This window comes from Peromyscus maniculatus, chromosome X (genome assembly GCF_049852395.1).
Source record: "Peromyscus maniculatus bairdii isolate BWxNUB_F1_BW_parent chromosome X, HU_Pman_BW_mat_3.1, whole genome shotgun sequence".
NCBI lineage: Eukaryota > Metazoa > Chordata > Mammalia > Rodentia > Cricetidae > Peromyscus > Peromyscus maniculatus.
Window position 1 is genome coordinate 67967957 of NC_134875.1, and position 6000 is coordinate 67973956.

The 6000-nt window shown below is 39.7% G+C and overlaps 1 pseudogene; it reads right to left on the reverse strand.

The window, feature by feature from the left end:
* Nucleotides 1-5678, reverse strand: part of LOC102904937 (serine/threonine-protein phosphatase 2A 55 kDa regulatory subunit B delta isoform pseudogene) — a 71337-nt pseudogene extending 65659 nt beyond the window's left edge.
* Nucleotides 5679-6000: the final 322 nt, after the last annotated feature.

Sequence of the window (6000 nt, forward strand, 5' to 3'; positions counted from 1 at the left end):
TTTGAAGGTAGCTGAACTGGCAGTGGACTGATGGCTTCTGATGTGCAGGGGAGCAGCAGCTGAAACAGATATTCTTGAAAGAGTAACCAATCTGACAGAGTCTAACCTCTTTGTTGTAGACTAGCATTTATTAGAGGGATGCGGAGAAGAACAGGGTGCCTAGATGAAGCCATACACACAATCCACGAAGAATGGAGAGCTGAATTAAAAAATCATCAGCAATTTCCAGAATTTAAAATCTTGAAGCATGACAGGACACTAGTGGAATTCGGGTGTTTCTGGTACATGGACTACTCTCACCAAATGTGAAGTCGAACTGTTGGCCTTGTGTACATCCCACTTCACAAATGAGGCTGTCAGATATGCTAAGCCTATAGGCTGAAGATGATGCCTCAATGCTGTGGAGAAACCTTGGGTGACTGTCCAGGCAGCTGGCTGTTTCTGTCAACTCACAAGTTTTTTGGAAGCCGCTTAAGTGCACTTTCTGTTTTTATTTTTTTTAGGTAATATTATTTACTTCTTAGGTCTCTGAGGGAGTTGAAGATTAGATAGTTATAGTTATAGTTAAAGATTAGATAGTTATAGTTATCATTTTTCTTGTTAAGAATTTCAGAAAAGAAACTCACTAAAGAAGTATAAGTGTATAAATTTGAAAGACATTAAAAGATAGTTCTGTTAGTAATATCTGTTAGGATAGAAAATGAATCAGGTACATTTTGTACTTACCAAAATAGGATAGATAATGGAATTATTTTCTCTGCATTTGTCAAATCCAAATTGAATAGACATTGTTTAGGTATTTATTGCTTGTATATACTGTATATAGTTATTGTACTTTTGTATATAGTTTTTCTTATATCAGTTATAACTTTTTTCCTTTTTTCTTTTTATTAGAATAGAAAGGGTAAATGTGGTGATATTTTATTTGTGCTGAAATGTGATTTTATTTGTATGTTTATAAATAAAGTTGCGTGGGGGGCAGAGGTAATAGCAAGCCATTTAGCAGAAATCTGACAGTGGTAGCACATGCCCTTAATCCGATCACTTAGCAGGCAAAGTCTTTGTGTATTCAAGGACACAGCCAGCATGGAGACACATGCTTTTAATCCCAGTACCAGCCATAGAGACCTGGAGGTCTGTATAAACAGGCAGTGATGAGGAAGTCATGTGGTTGGGTTTAGAACCAATGAGAAGGCAGAACAGAAAGGCAATAAAAAGATGGGTCACACAGGAGAAGGTCTCTATCTCAGGGGAAGGACGGCATAGACTGGTAAGCTAAAGGCTATTCACTAGTGCTCTGACCTCTTGAGCTTTTAACTCCTTATTTGGCTCTGTGTTTCTTATTTAATAAGACTGTTTAGAATCACATCTATACCTCTATCTCCTTCTCTTCCAGGAAAATGAGGGAGGTTAGTAGACAGAAACGAATAACAATAACACAGACAACCAGGTACTGGCACATTAGCACTGAGATGACTGCCTCGTTCATGGCTCACAAGCTCATCTCAGTTCAATCAGAGGAACCCTGTAGATGTAACCGACCGTCTTATTAAATAAGAAACACAGAAACAATGTAAAAGAGAAAGCCGAGAGGTCAGAGCTCAGAGCTAAAATCTCACCCTTCCACCTGTGGTGTCCCAGCTTCCCGAAAGAGACCTATTTCCTGTCTGTTCGTCTATTTATAGTATTTTGTTCTGCCTTCTCATTGGTTGTAAACCCAAACACGTGACTGCCTCGTCACTGTCTGAATGTACATCCCCCTAGGTCTTAAAGGCATATGTCTCCAATGCTGGCTGTATCCCTGAACACACAGAGATCTATGGGATTAAAGGTGTGTGCTACCACCACCACCACCACCACCACCACCACCACCACCACCACACTCTGTCTATGGCTCTAATAGCTCTGACCCCCGGGCAACTTTATTTATTAACATACAATCAAAATCACATTTCAGTACAATTAGAATACCACCACATTTCCCCTTTTCTATTTTAATGAAAAGAATAAAAAGAAAAAGGTTATAACCAACAAAAGAAAAACTATATACAAAAGTACAATAACTATATACAATATATACAAGTAATAAATACCTAAACAGGTATTTGACAAATCAGAGAAAATAATTCCATTATCTATCCTATTTTGGTAAATCCAAAATGTATCTAATGCACTTTCTATCCTAATTAATTTTCAACTATAATTAACTAATCTTCAACCATAGCTAACTAATCTTCAACTCCCTCAGAGACCCAAGAAGGGAATAATATTAGTTAACAAAAATAAAGACAGGAAGTGCATGCAAGCAACTTCCAAAAAATTTGTTAGTTGACAGAAACAGCCAGCTGCCTGGGCAGTCACCTGATGTTTCTCCGCAGTGTTGGGGCATCATCTTAAGCCTATAGGCTTAGTGTATCTGACAGACTCATTTGTGAAGTAGGATGTACACAAGGTCAACAGTTCAATCTCACATTGGGTGAGAGCAGTCCATGTACCAGAAACACCTGAATTCCACTAGTGTCCTGTCATGATTCAGGATTTTAAATTCTGGAAATTGTTGACAGTTTTTTAATTCAGCTGTTCATTCTTCTTGGCTGTGTATATATGGCTTCATCTCAGCATCCCCTTCTTCTCCACATCCCTCTATTAAATGCTAGTCTACTTTCAAGAGGCATGAGCTTTTAGCTGCTGTTCCATTGCACAACAGAAGCCATCGGCCCTCTGCCTGTTAAGCTGCCTTCGAAGAAAAGGGCACTGTACCTTTTCCGGATGCGAAGGCCACTTCAGGGATGAGGCCATATTGTCCTGGCCTCAGAAGATGTCTTTTGATAAAGCCATAACCACACTTGTTTTGGCAAGAATCAGTAGTCCCTTGTTTCGTGTTCTGTCCATTTTGTCCTGTTGATTCGAGGATACTTTGTTGTCCAGTAGCTAACTTTTGCCAAAATGAAAGTTGACTCCATATGCAGTTTCTTCAATGCCCATATTTTCTCTGAAGTAGATTGGTACTGCCAGGAGCCGACATGTCTCAAAACAGAAAAATTTTCTAAGTTTTTAAAACATTTTAAATGCCATATTCTGTAGATCTCTGAAGGGTTTGAAGGTGACCTGTCTAAAATATCTCTGCTCAATTTTTAAAACATATCTAATATGACTACAAGTTCTATTGTAATGTCTAACTACTAACTTTCATTTCTTTATATCCTAATAGTTGGTAATAATAACATTCAAGGATCAGAAATTTGCAATATATTGTTAAATGAATGGTATGAATACAATTAGAAATATACATATAGCATTTTCTAACAATATCAGTTTCAAATTTGTATACAATATAAAACAATTCAATCCAATGTAAAGTATTTAAAACTAGTAATTGTCTTTTCTTTTCTTTCTTTCTTTCTTTTTTTTTTTTAAACAAGAACCTTAAATCTAATCTCCTTTGCTTAGCCTTTTTCCTCACCCTTGACAATAACTTGTAACCAACCCCCCTAAACATTGAAAATTATCCCAGAACCAAAACCCATTAAAAGGACCAAAAAACCACCTGCCCCACACTACCTCTTTGGGAATGTGGGCGTCATATTCTTAAAATTGCTTCCTGCTGGGTGTGAGCGAAGTTTTCTTTATCCTGAAAGAAAAATTTTAGGTTAATTGTCAAATTCTAGGAGAGGTAACTACAAACTAGTCCTCTCTGAAATTGTTCTGACCAGTTTGTAGTCCAAAGTCGATTTTTCCATGGTGTTAATCGGCTTAATGGCTTTATCATAGTCCATGTGGAATCATCGTTGTAGGATCCTGTCATCTTTTTGAAGATTTCAAAGTCACTGTTAGGCATGGTCATGGTTTCCTACAGACTTTTTTTTGCCTCCTCTGTGGTTTGGAGCAATCATAGTCTGATAAATGTCTCTCTCTAGGAACCATGAACATTCTTCCCTAGTACAGGAAATCTTCACAGCAATTTCTCCCCACCATTTTTCTTGCCAAACTTTTCCAAACTGACCTTTGCTGATGCTTTCTTGTAACACGATGATCCTGGCAATTCTTCTCTGAACCAGCAGCGGTAAACCCTTCATCCCAGGTAGCAGCATCACCACACTCACCAACATAATGAGAAGGAGCTGGCAACGTGGAGCAGTAGCCACTGCTTCCATGGTCCCACCACTGTTTGTGGCTCAATCTGGGCCAAAGCTTCTCCCAAACCTCCTAGGCCGGCCTCAAACTCGGGATCCTCCTGCCTCTGTCTCCTTCAGCAAATCCTACCGGCGTGTGCCACCACAACCGGCTGAGTGTAGCTTGGGCCTGAGCTGGGGCTCACAAGGCCACAGGCAAACAGCTTTTTCATGAATTCATAACACGAACGTTGGGCGCCAGATGTAGATGTAACCGACCATCTTATTAAATAAGAAACACAGAAACAATGTAAAAGAGAAAGCCGAGAGGTCAGAGCTCAGAGCTAAATTCTCACCCTTCCACCTGCGGTGTCCCAGCTTCCCGAAAGAGACCTATTTCCTATCTGTTCAATTATTTATAGTATTTTGTTCTGCCTTCTCATTGGTTGTAAACCCAAACACGTGACTGCCTCGTCACTGTCTGAATGTACATCCCCCTAGGTCTTAAAAGCATATGTCTCTAATGCTGGCTGTATCTCTGAACACACAGAGATCTATGGGATTAAAGGCGTGTGCCACCACAACCACACTCTGTCTATGGCTCTAATAGCTCTGACCCCCGGGCAACTTTATTTATTAACATACAATCAAAATCACATTTCAGTACAATTAGAATACCACCACAGAACCCAGTGCATTTAAACACATGGAACTGAATAATAATATAATAACAGTCAGAACACAGACCAAGAGAGAGAGAGAGCACTCCCATTTACATTTATTGGCTGGCTGTGAATAGATCTGAAAGTGAGACACCTGGCTAACAGCTTGTAGTCGTGACCTGCTTAATCTCTCCAGAGGAAACTTTCATAATCAGAAGTGCAGGAGGGGGAAAATCTTTATCATGATACTTAGTAGCCACTTTCTCTAATTCCCCCTCACCACCAGGCTCTAACTTATCATTATATTCAGATAACTTTGTAAAAGCATCCACATAAATCAGTCCTTCTGGCAGAGCCAAAGGTTTAGTTTCAGTTTTACTTGATTCAGGAAACACTATGCCTTTCACGACAGAGGTCTAAGCTATCTATAGTAAGTGTCCAGAGACTAAAGACATGTATTAGAGCTTTTATTGTGGACCATGCTTATCATAATACTGCTGTATTTTGTTTCCTATATGCCCTCAAGAATCTGCATCCAAGGTTCCTTGCTCAGGAAACTAAGGACAAATCTCTAAAATTCTAAAATTTTACACTGTTGCTACTACCCAACTTTGGCACCTCTGGCCTTTAAAATATATTTAAGTAAATGTACAAATATCTGTTTACTATTTCCCTGGCCCATGTTTATATTTGCACTCATACTCGAGTTACTCTTTATTTATATTATATCTGACAACTGCTTTTACTGCACTTCTGCTTTTATTTATATGACAATTACTCCTGAATTACTCACCACACTTCCACTTTTCCCGAGTGCATTCATTTTACTACTATGGTGGCATTCATTGTTATTCCCAACATTGAGCCCTAAGGTCAGGCACCACTTGTCGGAGCCAGCCGACATGTCAACTACGGGTAGCTGAATAAAGCATGAGGCTGAGGAAAAAACAGAGACAGAAGAATAGACAGAGACAAAATCAGTGCTGGAGTGTAGTGGGTCGCCATTCCAGCTTGGTTTTGGAAGTTCCAACCCCCATTGAGACTCTGGCAACTGTCACGCCTACGAGGTGGGGCGAGGGGAGGCTCCTGGGGACCCGAGAGCTGGATGGGCCAGCGCTCGCTCTGGGCGCTCTCTCGGATTGTAAAAAAAAAAAATGGGGTGGGGTGGGGGGAGAAGAAATGGAACAGATAGGTATAAGATATGATGGTAAATCATTGTATATACT